The sequence below is a fragment of the Artemia franciscana genome, chromosome 1 (genome assembly GCF_032884065.1).
Source record: "Artemia franciscana chromosome 1, ASM3288406v1, whole genome shotgun sequence".
Classification (NCBI taxonomy): Eukaryota; Metazoa; Arthropoda; class Branchiopoda; order Anostraca; family Artemiidae; genus Artemia; species Artemia franciscana.
In genome coordinates, this window is record NC_088863.1 from 37,962,197 (window position 1) to 37,984,107 (window position 21,911).

General features: G+C 36.6%; 1 long non-coding RNA gene across 2 annotated transcripts; it reads left to right on the top strand.

Annotated features, from left to right (window-relative positions):
* The first annotated feature begins 1,141 nt into the window (after window positions 1–1,141).
* On the top strand, window positions 1,142–20,837 carry LOC136029235 (uncharacterized). 2 transcript variants are annotated; one of them, XR_010618000.1, is made up of 3 exons: window positions 1,142–1,279; window positions 11,193–11,264; window positions 20,719–20,837. It is a non-coding gene; the product is annotated as an uncharacterized LOC136029235 (long non-coding RNA). The 2 variants fall into 2 exon arrangements; XR_010617999.1 differs by lacking the exon at window positions 20,719–20,837 and adding an exon at window positions 19,956–20,249.
* The last annotated feature ends 1,074 nt before the right edge of the window (window positions 20,838–21,911 follow it).

The window sequence follows — 21,911 nt, forward strand, 5'->3', positions numbered from 1 at the left end:
CAGACTCCCCACTACTCACGTGTTATATATAAATTTCATCTTTACCTTATGTCCCAGACAGACACGACGGAAAAATGGAAATGGCACCGCACCACTAATCAGACAAATCAGGTAAAAAAGTGGCAGAGAACAAACATGACGTCGAAACCTGATTTTTTTCACTAGAACTACTAACACTAGAAAATTAAAAAAAAAATTATGCGCAAAAAACGAGGTTGTAGAGCCCAACATGTACACAACACTGTGACAGAAGTGGTAATAAAATCAATCAAAATTTCTATCATAATACTAATAATAATCACAAAGGGACAGCAAAAACTAGCCCATCACTCTTTCCCAGGGTGACGAGGCCTTGGATTTGGATTCAAGCCAAAGCTTCGAGCACTTCTGTTTAACACGCGTAAACTTTGCGAAATCTGATTCACGGAAATCCTTTGCTTTCGAAAGAAGTTCATTTCGAGTAGCGTTTAGCTTGGGGGGAAGATCCGTGCACACACGAATGCCGCTCCCCTTCAATTTACGAACTGAGTTGATAATCCTCTGAATGTTCTGTTCGTTTACAACCGAGATAAATACAGGTGCCTGACGAGGCCTTCGATTAGTAACGTTAACGTGGCCTGACAGACGAGACGGAGCATTTGAACCACCGAGCATGCGGTAGCACTTCGCAATCTGAATGGGGTCGCTTATCTCCATTGTAACAGATAAAAAGAAATTTCACATTTTCTTCAACTGTTTGAGACGGCCACTCAATAGGCATGCCATGAATTAACAAATTCAATTTGCGGTCCTTGACATCACTTTCCAGTACCTGATTCTCCAGTTGATCACACGTTAATTTTTGATCCTCCGACTCCTTTTCCAGTTACCCAATTTTTATATCTCTATCGGAGGCATCCTTTTTTAGCGTAGCTATTTCCCCCTCAAGGAACTGGATGGACTTGTTGATGTCTTTTTGAGAACAGATTACATTAAGTTTTTTCCCATAAAATATTCACTGCTTCATCAAAGTTCTTTTGTGATACTTCCATAATGATTGCAATGAAGCCACTTCCTTATTGATTTAATGCAGCATGCAACCGAGCACAGGTCAACAGTAAATCTCCGGGCGCGCCAAAACCGGTTAGCTATTTCACTTTGCAATGCGACCTAGATTGAATAATAAAATCCAGTCAAACCAGTCCAATTAGTCTTATCCTTTTCAGAATAAATGGTCTTCACACTACGAACACGAATGAAAGACTGATGAAAATCGTTTGCAACCTTTCCTATTTTGATGGTAAACTAAAAGACAACCTTAGGCTTAAAGAAAAAGAAACATTTTAACATCGGTTACAATAGATTTATTGCTCAGGTATACGTACAAAAGGAAATAATGGGCAGTTGTGCAGAATCATGTGGCCTAACTAAAAAATTAAAAAAGAATGAGGGATATTTTGATTTGGATTGCAAGTTAATGAAAGAAGAACTAAAATATTTATTAAATTGTTTGAATGAATTTGATAGCGCAGAAGATCAAAGTCTGAGATAGGCTAAATATAAAGATAAAAGAAGAGAATATAAAAGTTTAATAATAAAAAAAAGACTATGAGAATAAGAAGAAACTGGACATTGCTGATGATTTTAGAAATAAAGATTTTAAAAAGTTTTGGGGCTATATAAAGAATGATAGTGGAAAGGGAAATGTTAATAACCAGGTTGTTCCGGAAGCTGATTCATGGCCTGATTACCTAAATAATTTGGAAGGTGATTGTGTAAATCTTCAGGAGGGAGCGCATAGCCCAGAGATGGTTTTTATCCTATGAGGGAACATGATTACGTTTTAGTGGGTGATGTGAATGGCCAAGAGATTAAGTCAATATTAAGAATTTAATAGGTGGTATATTCCAGGATCTTCTTCTGAAAGGGTTTGTTGGCTTAGAGAATATGAACATATATACCAAGTGTGTTGAGAGACTATAGCGCTCTTTGAGAAGAGATCTTCTAGAAATTAGGGATGAGCAGTGTGTGCCACAAATGTTACAGCACTAGATTCTTATTCCTTGAAACCTACACACCAGAAGACCCCCTTTACCATTTTCTTATCCAGGCTTCACAGTGACACCCCCCCCCTCCTGGGTCAGAGCCCTTACCACACAGCCAGGATGGTGACAGCAGGAGTAAATCCAGGGGGGATAAATTAGACACACCCCCCTCCAAAAAAAAAAAATTAAAATTGGAAACTTGCCTGGTAGGGTCAACATTCTTATAGATCTTAAGTAATACAAAAGGATAATGTATGCTGTAAATCTTGTTGTGATGAGGATAAAAACTGAATGATTTATTTACTTTATAAAGTAAAATTTAAAACAATACTGTCTTGAAGGCTAACGAAATTCAATATGGATCTTAATCCCATTAATATAGAGTAATGCATGAACAACAAGTAGGTAAGTTGCAATGATCTCCACATGAGAAGTTTGTTTTGTGAAAATACAGTTGGAAAGAATGGTAGGCTGCTGCCAAGTAAGCCAAATGCTGTTATGACCTCAGGCTCCTAAGGTTGTTGAACTTCATACAAATCATTCATGTCCTTTTTCAGAGTTTATATGCAAGTCTACACCCCTTTTTATTACTTAGTCATCAATCATTTAAAAACAGACATAAAAAAGTATATACTTTCTCAAAAACAAACAGTTGGTTGATAGCAGACCTTGGTTGGTTGATACAACCTTAGTTAGAATGGGAAGCAATTAATATACTTAAGGAGATATGGTTATGATGGAGCTTCATTTATGAGTGGCTGGTTTCAATGTTGGCCTGTTATACTATGTGAAATTTTTCCCATATGCAAGTCACTCCTTAGACTTAGCTGTGTGTCATTTGTGGAACATGCCTGTTATAAGAAAGTTTCTAGGAACATTGAAAGAACTAATTAATTTCTCTAGAACTTCACCTAAATGCTCTGCAATTTTCAAACAATTTGTTCAAGCAAGTAATCTTATCACCAGGACAAAAAGTGTAAGGCTGAACAAATTTTATGAGACTTGATGGGCAGAGCACTTAAAAGCAATCATTTTATTTAAAGAGATGCTCATTAGTATCTGTAAGACTATGAGGGAAATTCAAGAACATCCTGATTCAGATTCTAAATGTTCAGGCAAAGCTTTTTGTTTGCTATCTGCTATTGAGAGATACAGTTTTGTTGCAGCTGTGGCTACTGGTAGTAAAGGTTTTTAGTATGTCATAAAATTTATTGACATTTTTGCAATCAGAAACTATACATCTTGTATACTTCATCACTTATGCTGACATTCTCAAGAACAGAGCTAAGAGACATGAGAGAGAGAGAGAGGAGTGAGGCTATTTTTCATCCACTTTTTCATGAAGGGACTGAGTTGCATCAATATTATGAAATCAACATTAGAGTACCCAGGTGAGCTCCAAAACAAAACAAACCAAAGGTTTATATCAACCAACCAAGGTCTAGTATCAACCAACTGTTTGGTTTTGAAAAAGTCTTTATTTTTTTATTTCTGCTTTGAAATGTTGGAAAACTAATTAACCAACAGGTGTGTACACTTCTATGTAATGAGAATAAAAAACCTATTGTTACAAAAAAGGGTCTTTTATCAAGAATAATGCCCATTCTACATTGCAGAGATTTGGGGGCATGAGAAAGCAGCTCAGGTAAAGAGTATTCAATTAGGGTACTTTAAGAGATTGTTTGGGCTGCATATAACAACTCATTCCCAGTTTTTAAACGGCAAACTAGGTATATAGCCACTAAAAATTAAAGACTAGTCTCAATTATTAAGTTTTGGTTGATAGTTGTCCAGTTTCTAAGTGACAGGTTGCTTCAGGCAGCTTATGAAGATTTCCTCTCACAGGGGAAAAAAAGATCATGGCCAATAAAAATAAGACATTTTTGACAAAACAGGGTTTTCTTTTGTTTGGAATGAGTGTAGAGGACCAATAGACATAAATACAAATTGGGAGAATAAGATTAAGATAGTACTAGAGAATCAAATGATTAAAAAATGGAGTGAGGAGATAAAAAATTAGAAACATTAAAATTTTATAATGATGATAAAGTGGTTTATGGGCAGGAGTTCAACCTTAAACTGAATTTACCAGCTTGATATTTGACAGTGTGGATGCAGCTCAGGACTAACTGCCAGCCAATTAGTGCAAAATTTAAAAGATATTCTAAAGAAAGATGTTCCAATGAAGACAGATATACTTGCCTGCTTTGCAGAGTTAAAGAGGATTATTTAGTGCATTGCTTAAACTAGTGCCAGGGGCTCTCTACAATCAGGAAAGGGATATTTGGAAATAATGAGTTGATACTTCCAGGTGTCTTACATAGTACATTGCTTCTGTTTATTTGTAGAATAGCAAAGTAACTGGAAATTTTGTTAAATGAAAACCATATAAATAAAACAATCCAGTATAAAGTAAATGTAATGTTTTATTTATGTGTTGAGTGTTCTTCTCAATGACTGTATTTTTAAGTATTAAGTACTATTATTAGGTTAATGTAGTGTTTCATTAAAGTGTTTTATGATGATTGCTGACCAAAACTTATGCTATTTATGCCTTTTGTTTATGGCTATATATTTGGCTTTAAAATACACTTATCTTATCTATCATACAATTTGTGATATAGATGCATACACTATTGGGGTTGGGGGTGTAGTATAGTGCTATTAGTAATGACATAGGGCCTACATAAGAATCCAAGGTTTTTTTTAAGTTGCTTTTAAAATTTGATGAGGTTTCTTCCTTGACTCCCTACTCTGCACTGATACCCAGTAGATTGGTGTTATGTTGTGTATTTCAGAAGAGGGTATGAACTAGACTCTAAATGTCTTACCTAAGGTGAACTTAAAATTATCAGCCTAACCTCAGTTGTTGTCAAAATATTCAAGTGCATAGTCAATGATTTAATCCTTAAGTATTTGGCCACCAACAAGATCTTCTCACCTAAGCAGCATGGCTTCCAGTAAGGGAAATTAATTGAAACAAACTTTCTGGGGTTATACAAAGAAATCACAGATCTATCCAGTTGCCCTGCTGTTTTTGGACTTTACCAAGGCATTTGACAAGGTTCTCACAGTCAACTGCACTCAAAAATTTCCACTGTTGGCATTAATCAGGCTGTTCTAGACTGGCTAATGAAATTTCTTACAAATCACAAGCAGAAAGTTTGCTTATTTGCTACAGGTGACCAGTCAATATACTATGACAAGGCCAAAGTAATGAACAGAGTACCACAGGGTAATGTACTGGGTCCAACTGTTTTTCTGCTGTACATCAATGAAATATTCAACCATATAAACAATGACAAGCAATTGTTTTCTGATGATCCAAAACTCTTTGGTATTGAATACCCCCAAAGCAACCAGCATGACATAGATGAGCAACAAGATTGGGCCCAAGACTGGCTTCTCCAATTCAACATAGGCAAATGCTTGACATTATACTTTGGACCTAATAACCCAATGGCTAACTGCACAATTTATAACCCCAAAGCAAAAGTAAAAGAGCAATTAGAGAGCAGAACAGAAGAAAGGGATCTTGGTGTCATCATTGAGGATAAGTTTAAATTTCATGGCCATGTTCAGCAGGATGTTTCCCAATGCAAGCCCTGGTCTTGGATTATTAAAATGGACAGTTAATAGCAGACAGGTACCTATATTTATAAAACTAGGCTAAATAAAGCTTTTGTCAGACCCCACCTCAATTTTGACATGTGTCTTGCTGGTCTTGTTTATCAACAAGATGTGAGGCTCATCAAAAATGTACAGAGACAAGCAACAAAATGAACAAGAAGTCTTACATCAACCTCATATCAAGCTCCCAATCAAGAATCCCCCAGTCATTCTTTTCAAGAAGAGTCAAAAACCACTGGAATAAACTGTCAGTAGGCTACTCTCTCCATCCAGTCCTTTGAAAACCAACTTGACAAGGAGTGGGAGAAGAAGCAGTGCAGTCATAAACCCAACAGCACTAGAGGTCTGGAAGGCCTTTAAGCTCTCAGATGGATTAAGGTAAGATGAATTGTTTTGCTAGGCTAATCCTCAGGGAAAAAATGATCCTGCTCTGAAGTATTTCTATTTTATAGCCTAGCAAGTCACTACTAGAGAAAAGCATATAATAAGTCTATTCTTAGTCATCGAATCAGTTTTAAAAACTTCTGCCAGATCTCTTTTTATCCTTTGGTAATCGATATTTTCCGCCATTTTTTATAATTTAAAATCTTTTTATTTAGCTCATTTATTGTACAGTCATGCCATCTATAGCTATAGATTCTTATCTCTTACTCGCAGTGGAGACCCAACTGTTAGTACTATTACTAACGTCTCCAAGAGAAGGCGCTAGGCTCGCTTCTCTTCACTTTGTACGGACACAAAACAAACTAGAGAATTCCTTATATAGCACTGACTTAACACACACTAGAGAGAAGGTGCTTGGCTCACTTCTCACCGGGTATTATATACACTATGCACAGACTTCAACTTCTCTTCTTTTGAGATTTTGTTGGTAAGTTCACAAGTTCAGTTTGATTGGTGGCTTACTCTGCCTCCCGTACCTTGATTTAGTTACTGGCATAACCACTGGTACTCCCTCCTTGGGTGGGCTTGGGTACTGGTAGTACGGAGTAGGGCTGTTCTGTCAAGTGAGGGAATGTCTGATGATGCAGTAAACAGTGTTTCGTCTGCACGAGTTAGGTCCAACGCTGGGGGGATCACAGTAGGAGTAACTGCATCGCTTACAGTGCATTTTCCTGGACTACGTCTGTTCTGTACTTGTGTCGATGGCTGTGCATTTGATATGTGTTTCCGATTCCTCTGTAGAATTGTTCCAGCTTCGGTTTCGATATGGTACGATCTAGGGCGTGCTGCTGGTGCTATGATGCTGGCGGTGCTCCACTGGCTATCAGTTTGTTTCTGGTAGGTCACTGTGTCCCCCGAGTGGAGTGCAGCTCTAGACTTGGCATGTTTGTCAAAGTATCGCTTCTGTCTTAACTGGGCCTCTTCCCGCTTCAGCAGGTACTTTTTAGTTGGAACCACCTGCTTCCGCAGGTGCTTTTCTGTGCAGGGTAAGGTGGAGCGTAGTTGGCGGCTCATTAGCAGTTGTGCAGGGGCGGCGTAGTTGTCTACGGGTATATTTCTGTATTCCAGTAGACCCAGATACGGGTCATCTCCGCCTTCACATGCCTTGGTGAAGATGTCCTTACAAGTTTGGAAAGCCTTTTCTACCAGTCCATTGGACTACGGGTAGATAGGGCTGGAGGTCTTGTGCCTTATGCCCCATTCTTTGACGAACCATTCAAACTCTGCAGATGAGTATTGTGTTCCGTTGTCTGAGACGATGGTGTGGGGGATCCCATGTCGAGCAAAATGTGCTTTTAGTTTACTGATGACTTCTTTGGATGTCAAGTTTTTCAACAGGTCGACTTCAAAGAAGCAGCTGTGGTAATCAACTGTTATAAGATATTTCGCTTCATTCCAATCAAATATGTCTGAGGCTACCTGCTGCCATGGTACTAAGGGAATCTGGGAGATCATGAGAGGCTCTTTCTGGTTGTTACGGCTATGTTTTTGGCAAGTGGGACAGTTTGTGATTAGCGTTTCAATATCACCATTCATCTTTGGCCAGTAGACGAGCATCCTGGCACGTTGCTTTGTCTTTTCCATACCAAGGTGGGAGACGTGAAGTTGCTTGAGGATTTGGGGTCGCATCTTCCTTGGGATAACCATCCTTTCGCGTTACAATATGATACCATTCATGTATGACAGCTCGTGTTGAAGGTTCCAGTATGCAAAGAGATCTGTAGCACATTGCTTTCTGGTGTTGGGCCAACCGCCTTGTATGGCTTCTCTGAGATGAATCAGGTGCTCATCTTCCTTGGTATGAAGTCGTATTTCCTCAAGTCTTGCATCGCTAACAGGAAGTACGCGTGCAATCTGGTAGACATACACCTCGATTTTTCTATGGAGCTTCTTGTCGATGTCAGGTAAGTGCAGCCTTAATAAAGTGTCTGCGACTACGATTTCTGTCTCTGGTCTGTAACTGAACTCTAGGTCATAGGGATGAATCTGAACCATCATTCGTTGAGCTCTGGCAGGTGCTTTTTGAAGTGGATTTCGTAGGATGGTTTCAAGTGGGCGGTGGTCTGTGGTTACGACAGGAAGTAAGCCTGTCGCTCAACTTAGTGACCAAGGGGATTGATCCTTAACCATAAATAAAAGTTCGAATAGGGATAAATAAAAAGATTTAACCCTGTTTGAATTTTTATTTATCGTCATGGAAAGACAGTGTGGTTTTCGAAATTACTTGCATCGAACCTTAAGTCCCCAATTCTTAAGCAGAGCAGCAATCGACCGCACTACCATTGAATTGGAAGGTAGTTATCCTTCTTAAATTTCAGCCTTAAATTAACCGTAAACACTACGGTGATTTTTACTTTTAACATCAATAACAGCACTCCTATGTATCGATCCTGCCAGTCCTCGACTTAAAATAACATTATCTGTAAGGTTGGTTGTCTTATCATCATACGAGTACCATGTTAAATTATGGGCCGTTTTAGATTACTGTTCATACAAAACTGTGGCAGTTTATTATCACTGCTAATTCCATTCCCTATGGCAAATTTGCCAAAACTGTGATACAATTTTTTCCTATCTGTACAAACCTGGGTATTAAAGTCTCCTAATAAAAAATATCATATTTCTACCTGAGATCGTGTCTGTTTGTTCCTGTAGCCGCAGGTATTAATGAAATTTATCAGTGTCACTACTTTTGCTCATTTCAGTGACTTATTTAAATCACTGAAATTATTATGTCCTCAAGAAAAGCAATGGATTAATAACTTCTTCTCAAGTCTACACAAAGCGCTTAATCCAGCCTAGAAGCCGATTGCAAGAAGTCCTCGGAACTTCCGAATTGGATGGAACCGCAGATTTGCATGCTTGAACCAATCTGATTCACCATATAAAAGATGGTTTTCTGCAGTTGGTGATGCTATTTTATCATTACGAGTCGACCTCCTGCACAAGAAAACTCAAGCCTCAGTGTAGCTTAGACTGACTGTATATTCACACCTGCAAATATAATACTACAATGGAGAGGCAATCCATTATAAACAAAATAGCTTTGAAGAGGTTATTTAGACTAAAAATGCCTACCAAAACCAGGAATATTTATCAATTAATCAAGTTGTGCAATGCTGCGTCGTTTACTAGGGTAAATTTCCTCGAGAGATGCCACTCCTCAAAGTCACCCGTCTGCACTTTTTGTAGTCAAAGGTTCTGGATAGCCAAACTCCTGAAAGGTCCGTACCATGCCACTATTAGGCCGTCCATGCAGGGATTTACATCGGGGAATAGGGATGGGGGAGGAATGTGGTGACAGAGCAAAGACCTCAAACCACCTCACAGCACAGGAACTCTGTTAATTCAAAACAAGAAAAAGAAAATTTAAAAGTCGTCAAGTTCTATATGATCACTATTTTGGTTCTTCGATGCCGAAGAGATTCTTCAAAACACAAGGACTATTTTCACCCTTATGCCGTGTTTCTTAATACAGATGCAATCTTTCGACGGCTAGATTTACATTTATTTATTTATTATGCTGAAGCACTGCCTTAAGATTGTTGTGGTTTTCTTTGCTGTAACATGATAGTCTCTTTTTCGCTCTTTCATCTAGATTTTTCAATTTGCATAATTTGATAGATTATCCTTGGATTTTTACTTTAAGTGTTTTATAATTACTTTGTAATTGAATATCTGCCAGTGATTCAGAAAGAACTAAAATGGAGTAATATATCTAATAACGGATAAATACTTTTAATTAGGACTTTATATTTAATTAATATATTATTTGAAGTTTTTACCGTCATTATATATGTTATTGGTACTATAATAGTAAATAGAAAGACAGTGTTATAAGAATACTTAATAATAAAAAGGAAAAACATATACGAATTATAGACACAGATAAATTGTACGTCCGCCAACAAACTTAGGTTGCAAGAAGTGTGTGCCTCTGTTGCAGTAGTTTGCGATATTTTTATAACAATATTGAAACATTTTTGTTGTCTTTATTAAAATAGGTACACTAGCTAGGGTTGATTTTTTTTCCGTCGGGGATAAAATCCTCACCATACATATTCCCACTTATGATTTACCACTTAAGACATGGTCACTTAAGATTTTACTATATGGACGGTGGATGAATTTTTATTCATTTTGTAACTTCTTATTTTTCCCTTCTTTATATCTCTGACCATGGGGACTTTGAAGAAGGATGCCTAATATTTATCTAATTTTTCGCTATGTGTTCGTGCAGAACCTAGTCTTGAAATGTTTAGTCCAAACATCACATTTACAATTCCTACAACCTCTAGCGATGATCTTGCAAGTCCCCTAGTGACCGTAGAAGGATTTTGATGAGGTAGCCAGTTCCATCAATGCTAGTAAATGCTTTACCCACTTTCAAACGAAAGTGTAATTTTATCCCTGACAGAGTTGGGGCGACATGAGTCACCAGGAAACATGTCTGTGAGACTGTATAATTGAACGAACATAAAATGTGTATATGTATATTAATTTATTTATCTGTAATTTTTCCCCGAAAATGGTGCTATAATTTTTCTGAAAATTAGTATATTATCGTTTTCCGTTGAAAAAACACGATTTAGATAGGTCAAGAGTTAGAAGATTCGTTTAGGGTCTTAATTTAAAAAAAAAAGTTTTTCATGCCAACGACGTCATAATTACTTGGAAAAGAAGGCCACTATCAAGAATATCAAGAAAAAATAATCGTACGCGATAATCATTCTATGTACATACATAATTGTGATCAAGCGTATTTTATTCTCAAAGGCCCATTCACAATGTGACATTACTAATGCCGATATTCAGCAAGGACTAATTTGAGACAATCGAGATTTTTCATAGGTTTTTCTGATTGGCTGAATATTCCATTGAAAACTCTGATTGGCTCAAGTTAGCGTTAGCTTAATCGGTACCAGTAAATCTGATTGCGAGTGGGCCTTAATCGTTGTAAAATAACATCTTTGATATACGGAAAATCGTGTTAAGTAACATCCGTATTCAGCGTGACCTAATATCTCGCATATTTACCTCCACATACCCATTGTCAGTATAAAGTTGACATTGCTAAACTCCATGAAATTTTAGGTGTGGATGGAAGAGATGGTGTAGATGGCCTGAAGGGGGAAAGAGGAGAGCCTGGATTTGCAGGAATGCCAGGTAAGCATTTAAAATTTTGGAAAAACAAGAAAGAACGAGCTGCTTGTTGTTTTTTATTTATTTATTCATTTACTGAACTTGCACCAAAATAAGTTGTAAACAAAATGTATAATTTTTTAACTTGTACACTATAAAGTTGTACACTTGTACACTGTAAGGAGCGACCTGACTCAATTGTAACCGAAGCTCTAAAAAAAGAATTTTGATACCGATAGATATAAAAAAAGAATCAGCTCATTATGCTGGTTTCAAATATATAAGTTTCATTAAGTTTAGTCTGACTCATTAACGGCTACGAGCCTGAGAAAATATCCCTGCTTTTCGAAAAATGGAGGAATTGCCCCATAAAAGTCATAGAATCCTAATGAAAATCACACCTTCAGATTCCGCGAATCAGAAGACCTTACTGTAGAGGTTTCAAGCTCCTATCTGAAAAAATGTGGAATTTTTTATTTTTGGAACAAATAAGATCACGGATGCGTGATTATTTGTTATATATATTTTTTTTTCCAAGTGTGATCATATCAACCCAGTGGTCCTAAAATATCTTGAGAGGGCTCATTCGAACCGAAATTAAAAGTTCTATTGTCCTTTTTAAGGGACCAAAAATATTGAAGGGCAACTAGGCCCCCTCCCCTGCGCTCCCCCCCCCCCACAAAAAATCTCCCGATCAAAATTCTTATATAGTCATTTTGTTTATCATAGTTAAAAGACCCAATAGCTATGCCTTTGGATATAAAATGAACCCCTACCCCACAGCCCCAGGAGGAAGGTCTTTGAGTTATAAAATTTGCCCATTGTTTACGCAAAGTATTTGTTATTGGGAAACAGCCATACATTTCATGGTGGGGGTACAAATTGTATGCTGGGGTTTTTCCATAAGGAGGGAAGTTCCGAAGGTGTGAACTTGTCAGGGGAAATTATACAACGGGGAATTTGCAAGAATTCCTATGTAAAATTGTTTTTTACATCGCTTTCTTTCTCTTTTCCGTCTCAATTTTACGCGTGGAGATGTTAAGGGTAATTATCGAGGGTAAATTTTCATCGGATTTAAATGGGTAGAAGGTTTTTCCGCGGTGAAGGTATTCCCCCGTGGAGGCGAGGACAGATTTCCTGGGATCATTTTAAAAACGATCCGAAGATAAATAAAAAAAAGCAAGTATTTTCATCTGAACGTAAGGAGCAACAATAAAACTTAAAACGAACAGAAATTATTACATATATGAAGGGTGTTGCCTCCTTCTCAATACCTCACTCTTTACGCTAGAGTTTGAATTTTGTCCCAATTCTTTAAGAACGACTCCCGAAACACAAGGGTCATTTAATTAGAACAGCTAGAAACTTTTCTAAAAGTGCTAAAAAACTTTAGCGTAAAGAGTGAGATGTTGAGTATTTCTGTTCGTTTTAAGTTTTAATTTTGCTCCTTACTGTCAGTTGAAAAAACTTGTTCTTTTTATTTAAAACTCTTTCAGAGCCAAATTCTTTTTCATTCTTTTGGATTAGCTCTTCCAAATTTTTTGATATTTTACGTTTATGTAAATTGCCTTATAGATTTTTTTATCTTATCTTTTTGTTTTATTTCTTTCATTCTATCGGACGATGGAAAATTTGGACCATTTAGAGGATTAAATAAAACATTAAGTTTTCCCCCTCTTCGACACCTCGCTCTTCACGCCAAGGTTTTTTAATACTTTTGAAAAAGCTTCTTATTGTACTAATTAAACGACCCTTGTGTTTCAGCAGTCGTTTGTAAAGAATTAGGATAAAATTCAAACTTTAGCGTAAATAGCGAGGTGTTGAAGGGGGTGGGTGGAAATCCTCTTCATATACGTAATAATTTCTGTGTATTTTAAGTTTTAATGTTACTACTTACTTAGAGTTGAAAAAACTTTTTTTATTTAATTTTTGGTCGTTTTTAAATAATGCAAGGAAATCTGACCCCATCTCTTCGGAGAAATCCCCCTCCCCACGCAAATATCCTCTAGTCAATTAAATCACAGGGAAAATTTACCCCTGACAATTACCCTTAACAACTCCACGCGTAAAATTGAGACGGAAAAGAGAAAGCAAGGAATTCTGGCAAATTCTTCTAGTGTATAATTTCCATTGGCGTCGTTTTTTTCGTGGGGGAAGGGGCATTTGCCCCCCCCCAATAGGTTGGAGAAAAACTATAATTCATTAAGTAAATGTAAAACTGTTGATCTTTTTAAGCTTTAAATTTGCTCTTTACTTCGACCAGATAATTGTTTTTAAATTAATCCTAGCTCGAATTTTAACGTAAAAACGCAAATATAGTGGTCTATTGTGCTTCTTCATTAAAATTTATGCAAATATACCACCTTTGAAGTCTTATCATGAAGGAAATAGGTCATCTCTACTTCTTATACATGATCAGTGTAACATCAATCTGGGAGAATTTTGCTGTTGCTTGCACGTCTAGTGCCTATAATACATCAAACAGTTCGTGCTAACGAACTGTAGTAAGGAGCGACCCGGCTCAATAGTAACCAAAACTTTAAAAAACGGACTATTGGTACCAATAGTTACATCAAAAGAATCGCATTTCAATGCTGATTTCAAATATATAAGTTTCATCAAGTTTAGTATTACCTATCAAAAGTTACGAGCATGAGAAAATTTGTCTTATTTTAGAAAACAGGGGGGGGGGACTACCCTTAAAAGTCATACAATCTTAACGCAAATCACACCATCAGATTTAGTGTATCAGAGAACCCTACTGTAGAAGTTTAAAGCGCCTTCTGGCAAAAAAATACAAAATTCCACATTTTTGTAAATAAGAGCTTGAAACTTCTACAATAGTGTACTCTGATACGCTGAATCTGATGGTGTGATTTTCGTTAAGATTCTATGAATTTTAGGGGTTGTTCCCCCCTATTTTCTAAAATAAGGCAAATTTTCTCAGGCTCGTAGCTTTTGGTGGGTAAGATTAAACTTGATGAAACTAATACATTTAAAATTAGCATTGAAATGCGATTCTTTTGATGTAGCTATTGGTATCAAAATTCCATTTTTTTGAGTTTTGGTTACTATTGAGCCGGGTCGCTCCTTACAACAGTTCGTTACCACGAACTGTTTGAAAAATAAAAACATCGCGCATTTTGCTGATGGAGCGTGGAGCCTCTACAGTAAGGTTTCCTGATACTCTGAATCTGATGCTAAGATTTTTCTTAAAATTCTATGTCTTTTAGGGGGTTTCCCTTTTTATGAAAATCAGGAAAGTGTTCTGAGGCTGGTAGCCTTGAATAACTATGACTAAACTTAATAAGACTGATATATTTGAAATCAGCAAAATAAGCTGATTCTCTTGATATATTTATTGGTATCAAACTTCCGGGTTTCAGAGTTTTGGTTAGTATTGAGCCACGTCGCTCCTTACAGTCGTCACCATGAACTGTTTGATTCAATAAATTAAAAGTCATATTACGAGCCTTAACCTCGGCTGATCATCTCAGAGACAAAGGGTGCATTAGCGAGTTCTCTCAGGGGACTCGTTATCATTGGAAGGTATTGAGAATTTCTAGTTTAACTATGAAATTTGATTGAAAAGATAGTGAAAGTGTGTCGGAACGGTTTTTATGGCACTTGATACTTACCAAGTGACATATAGCGATCGCAAATTTTGTCGGTCTGTCAGTCTGTCGATCTTTCCCGGTTTTGCTAGTTTAGGCACTTCCAGATATGCTAGGACGATGAAATTTGGCAGGCATATCAAGGACCAGACCAAACTAAATTAGAAATAGTCTTTTTCTCGATTCGACCATCTTGGGGGAGTTAGGGGGGATCCAGAGCTTTGGTGAGTTCGGCGCTTCTGGACGTGCTAGGACGATAAAAATTGGTAGTTTTGTCAGGGACCTGCAGAAATTGACTTGATAAAGTCGTTTTCCCTGATTTGACCATCTTGGGGGCTGAAGGGAGAGGAAAAATTAGAAAAAATTAGGTATTTTTAACTTACAATTGGGTGATCAGATTTTAATGAATTTTGATATTTTGAAGGACCTCGTGTCTCAGAGCTCTTATTTTAAAACCCGACCGGCATTAAGCCTCTGATTTTCCTTTTAAATCAATCTATTGATTCTTAGAATTTTGCAAGAGTTCATATTGTATGAGCTCTTGGCTCTTGGCTCTTCTGACCTCGTCACAAATGCAATATGAGATCTAGCTCTTGATAATTGAGTGAAATTGAAAAAGCTGTGAAATTGATCAAATGACTTTTTTTAGGTAATTTTTGGAGTTTTTCAAGCAAGTATGCAAGAACATTTCTAGGGATTGCCCTTTCCTAAACTATAAAAGGGAAAATCTACTCCGTTTAATCCAAAACATTACTCACACTTTTGACACAATACGAGAAAAGTTAAATGGTTTTTCTAAGATTCTCGGAAGCTTATAGTTTTCTGTCAGTCATTCAGATCGCTTATCCAAGCTCTACAAGTTATAGCAAGACAGCTTGATCAATCCTAAATAGTTTGGTCAAACAAACTAAAAACTTTCACAATGGACCAGATTGGGTGGTCTTTTAAGGTGTCGAAAACCCTTAAAGAATTAAAATTGAATATTTGTGGGCATCAAGCCATAGCTAATTGTAAAAAAAAAAAAACAAGACAGATAGTCTAATTGAGTGAGAGGCATATCTGGCATTAACCCCCCCCCCTTATTAGGATTGTATAAATTCGAGACAAAATTTAAAACTTGTCAAAACGTAAATATGATACTTTTTAGTCTGGATTTCAATCTATAAAATGTTCCTTGGATACCAGTGTGTTTTATTTATGGTTCGTGCTCTTTGTAATTCTATTGCAACATTGGATGCACAAAATGAGGTCTTCAACTCCCCAGCTCCCCTATTTAGCGGCAACGGTAGGTTTCTCATATCCCCACAAACACCCCCACCCTCGCACTCCCAACTTCTTTTCACAAAAAAATAGTTTTATTTTTAAAATAGTATTTTATTTGAAACTGAATCGAGATAGGATTTTTAATTTAGTATTATTAGAGGACTGAAGCAGTCGTCACAGAAAATCTGATGGTCAGACCAGCCGTAGCGAAATAATTTTTATCGGAAGGTTCAGGTTGGGAGTTCGGTAACGATAGTAGAATATTTGGCGTATGAGTAGGTAGTTGTGGTAAAGGTGAGCAGTAGGAAGAGTCTTTGTTGTTGTTGTTTTTTTTTTACTTCGGAGAAAATCAACCATCAACTGAGGAAATATGTTTCAGTCCTTGCCTCTGGAGTATACACAAAACCTTGTTAAAATAAACACTTTGCAAATATACCCTTAATTTGTATCCATTTTGGACTTATATTACTATATTTGCTACAGATTTCCAATAGACATTCTTAAAAATTCAAATACCAAATTTGATGAAAATCAAAACTGCTATTTTGGGTGTTTCGATTTTGGACTTGTATCTTATAGTATCATCCTCAGGTTATTTCTGGCAGTAAGCTTACAAAACGTAAATATTAACTTTATTTAAAATGGAAAACAATTTCTGAAAACCTACAAAAAGTGTTTTGATGAATGTATTTGGGGTTGTGGGCGGGGCAGCGTATAGGGAATGTGATGGATGTGGCTTGGGTTCAAAGGATCCAACTCCGGTCCCAATAATACAGATAAAATCTTCGCCTGACCACCTTCAACAAGACGAGACATGTCCTACATTAATCAAATATGTACTTAATTTCATTAGACTTTGGTCGTCTGTATTACAATATAAGCCTCATATGTGCAATCGAATTAATTTCTCTTTCAAATATGAGCATGGAACGACTTAAAATTCAAAACGGGGAACAATTTCACCAGTGAGGATGGGGAATTTCCCCCCATAAACCCTAAGAGCAGGATAAAGTAACATTTCACTTCTTAATGCTGATTTCAAAGAGTTTCGGTTTATAAGAGGGTGGCGGGATTTAGGGTTTTCGAAAAGAGGGTTGTGGGCGATCTTAAAATCTCCGAGTCTATGACCGAAATCTTTCAGCCTTCGGCATTGACATTCTGGATTCTTGCTTAAAATCCGTGTACTAGGATCCAGTTGTCACTGACATTGCTTCAATGGTCCTCATCAATGTATGGAAACTTCTTGTATACTGTTCGGAAGTTTTGTTTCTATTCTAATATTTTCTTGGAATAGATTATGGATATGGCGCACATAAGAATCTGAGAAAATTATGATTTTTCCATGTAATTGGACAACCAACATCACTATCTTGCCCAGTAAGGGTTTTAGAATTTAAACTGCGAATAGATTTTCGGGTGTGACAATCTCAATTCGGTTGTAGCATTCTCAATTCTAAAAAAAAAAAATCAGTTGCAAATTTTCGATATCAATGTTAGAACTGGTTCAAGAATAGGTCTCATTGTTTCGATTGGAAAAAGATTTCTCCCCATAATAATCTACACATAAGACATACATTTATATAGCTTCAATATTTTTAATGGATTTTTCAGTCCTTGAAGTAAGACACCAGTTATTTCTAATGATGTAATTAACCCTTGACTCGAAATCCCCAGGTGATATTGACACGTGTCTATGTGGAATGTTTCTGACCTACAAATTTGGGTGAAAATTAAAGAGAAGGCTGTATTTCAAAGTTCTAAATTGCATTAAGCATATAAATTTATCTGTCAAGCAAGCCATTTCAGAGGAAATTGTGGCAAAGATCAATTGCATTTTTAAATTTCACAATTTGCTCGTAACTTATGTCTGCATTGCTTCGAAATGAACCTTTAGTACTCCCGTACAATCCAGAAAACAATCGAGAAGTGATGTTAGGTTAACCATAATGACAAGCGTTGTTTAGGAGACTAGGGAAGAAAAGACGATTTGAAATTGAAATAAACCAGTTATATTCAAAATTGCTATTTCCCAAGTAGGGATAGCTCTGTGCCACGGTTTGTTGATTAAATACCAAGGGGCTCTACCCTTGGGGTCTCTGACGCCAGTACACTCGTTTTGTTGTGCATTTCTGGCCTTTGGCTGGCTTTGACTGATATTGTGCCTTATGCAAATTTTCCCAGATTCCTGCGTCTACCAAATTGCTTGAAAGTGTTTATTAACCTCCCTTTGCCCCTGCTTTGAACTTTAGCTCTGCGCCTGCTTTTGATTTATATTGCTTGCTTAATTTATATTGACTGAGGGCTCCCCTCTGTGCTTGTAGCCTATTTGTTTTATTTATTTGACATCTGAATTCCTTTGTGATTTGATTTTGTTGATTTACCTGACTATTTTTAAATCATTGTGTTTTCCTTTTCCTTCTTTTGCTGTTCTTTTTTTTGTGATGACTGACAGGTCAGTTAGTAGGTCAGTTAGTATCCCCAAATACATAGTTATTATGATTTTCGACTATGTTGAATAAAATGGCTATCTCAAAATTTTGATCCGTTGACTTTGGGAAAAAATGAGTATGGGAGGGGGCCTAGATACCCTCCAGTTTTTTTGGTCACTTAAAAAGGGCACTAGAACTTTTCATTTCCGTTAGAATGAGCCCTCTTGCAACATTCTAGGACAACTGGGTCGATACGATGACTCCTGGAAAAAAAAAACAAATAAAGACGCATCCGTGATCTGCCTTCTGGCAAAAAATATAACATTCCACATTTTTGTAGATGGGAGCTTGAAACTTCTACAGTAGGGTTCTCTGATACGCTGAATCTGATGGTGTGTTTTTCGTTAAGATTCTATGACTTTTAGGGGGTGTTTCCCCCTATTTTCTAAAATAACGCAAATTTTCTCAGGCTCGTAACTTTTGATGGGTAAAACTAAACTTGATGAAACTTATATATTTAAAATGAGCATTAAAATGCGATTCTTTTGATGTAGCTATTGGTACCAAAATTCCATTTTTTAGACTTTTGGTTACTATTGAGCCGGGTCGCTCCTTACTACAGTTCGCTACCACGAACTGTTTGATAATGTTCTGTGATTCTATCGACTCCAGAAGCAAGCCCATTTTCACCGCTTTTCGATATAGCTTTTTCACCGCTTTCGTCACTTCTTCCGTGCTGGGAGGGTCAGCATTTACGTTGATTATTAAGGAAGGTCAGATCAATTACTGACCAAAGCCGAGTCGACTGTGGGCCATGAGAGCCTAATAATTTAACATTAATGAGCATAGAACGCAAAGAATTAGATGGGATCAGTTGGGAAGAGGTAATTTTGCAGAGGCTAAAGTAAGAAAAACGGATTTAAACAAATAGGACCGTGTTTTAATAAATGAAAATTTTGTACGAATTTAGAATGAAAATTTTAGGAAACAAGGGAGGGGGTGCTAATCAGTGTTTTGGCCTGGATGCAAAAGATGCCAGAACCAGCAATGCTTCCACAGAAAGGAAGGCATAAAACCAAAATAATTTCGACATAACAACAGTAATCTTGTTCAATTGCCGAGAAAGGTCAAGGAAATTATTTCATTTCTGATTGTTTTGGTTTTTATCTATTCATCCATTGTAGTACATATTATTTTTTTATTTTATCTCATTATTTCATTTTTGTTTCCGTTTGTATTAAGTTTGACTTACCATATGTTTTTATTTCAGCTCGTTTTAGTTTTTAGTCTGGCACTTCAATTTTTTGGTAAGCAAAAGTTTTGGAAACTATTTCTGTTTATATTTCGTTGAGATAGTTTTATTATGGGTTACTATAGGAATAACTGTAACGTTTTTTTTTTTTTTTCAGATTGCTGCTGCCAAATTTGAATTTTGAACTTAGATAAAATTAGACCATTTTGTACAAATGTTCAATCAGCCATAGTTTTGTGGAATAAATTTGGCTATAAAATTCAGGCTGGATACGGAAAAAGTGTTAATAAATAAGATTGAAGATCTGCATAATTTTTGGTCATCTATAGGACTAATGACATCCTAGCCCCATCTTTTAGGCATACAAAAATACTTATCTTCATCTACATTATATTAAAAGCCTTTCCATGTTCTTTTTTTATGTAACTTTTAGTTAGTTTTAATAAATGTATTTTAGGATAATTCACAAGAACAGTTATGTTTTATTCTCTTAAAAAAGAGAGAGCAAAGGGGGGGGGGAGGGGCGGTAGCCAGATTTGTTTCTGTTTTGATCGAGGTTCCCTTCACCTTGTCTAGTTTACGTGCCCTTTAATTATTAAGCGGATTAGCGAAAAAGAAAGGAATTATTTACGTAACAACTAGTTAGAACCGAAGGTTTTACCAAAAAATTATTTCCTTATTAAGGTTCTATTGGCCCAAATGACTTCTACTGACATTTTCAAGACGATTAGAAAAAAAAATTATTTGGCCTATTTAGGGGTATCTAGCATTATTAAAAGCCATACCCCCCTAAATATTTTTCCCTCTTTGGTTTCATTTGCCTAGTAAGCTAGAGTCAGTCATATGAATCTACTTACGGAATCTTATAAGTATGATTTTCAAACCGGTCGGTGACACAAAATTTTTGACCTTATTTTTAGGCGTTACGAATATTTTAGTCATCTCCAATGGCATGACCGGAAGTCTTGAAGAACAATACAATGGTTCGTAAGCGGAAACTTTTTCAGACCATTTTTAGGCAAATAAAATTGTTTTAAAAGTTTGTTCAGTTTATAGGGCACACAAAGATATAAGTTACGAGCCTTGAGATGAAATAGTCCCTTTTCCAGGTAGACCAACATTTCAGAAACAATTTTCATCGCTGCAACAAGGAAGCATTTTAAAACACCCTTAACCTCCTCCTCCTCAAATTTTATGTCTTTTTCAGGGGATTAAAAAAAATTGGGTCTCTATCTGTCATTTCACAAGAAAAAAAATATATTAGGTCCCCATTTGCAGCCCCAATACTCTCTGAAGTTTTTAATTCAAACCCCAAACCCTTCACAAGATACTGCGAGAACGCTATTTTGGTAAACTTGGTTCACATATTGTCTTTTGATTCCTCTTTCAACTTCTTTGTGCATAAATTCGAAGTCCCACAAAAGCTCATTGTGCAAAATGTTTTAGAAGAATCGAGAACAACATTTTTATGAATCTGACTTATGTCACAACTAGATCGTAAACAGATTTTAAGTTCCAAAGAGGCTTATAGTGCAATTGTTTTTAGTTTGATCGAAGGCAACAAATTCTTCGGTCCCTTTATCCTCTCCCATATGCACAAAATTTGGAATGATTTTCCCTCATCCCAATGCTCTAAAAGATCCGACTTGATTCCTCAATTAACTTTTCAGATATTGTAGACACGCCTTTTTTTATAGCCTGGATACATCTATCGTCTCTGGATTTATCTCCAGCCGCCTCTTCCAAGTCAAAATTTGAAGTCTAATTGACTTTTCCATACTCTCTGAAAAATTCAAATTTATTCCCAAGCCGTACCAAAATAATGGTAATATGCTATTTTGATAACCACTGTGCGCATACTGTCTTTCGAGCTATATCATTGCTTCGCCATAATAAATTCTGGTCCCTTTAGGGGCTTCTAGCGTCCAAAACTTACAAACAAATCGGAAACAATTTTAGCCACCTTCTCTTTTTGTCAGAATCCTAGATTCACATGTCCCCAAAAACTCCCAGCAAGTTCTAACTTGATCCTTCTAGCCGTTCCTGAGATCTTGCAAATACCGTATTTTGATAACCTGGCGACACATGGTGTTTTTCGATTTTCCTTGTTAGC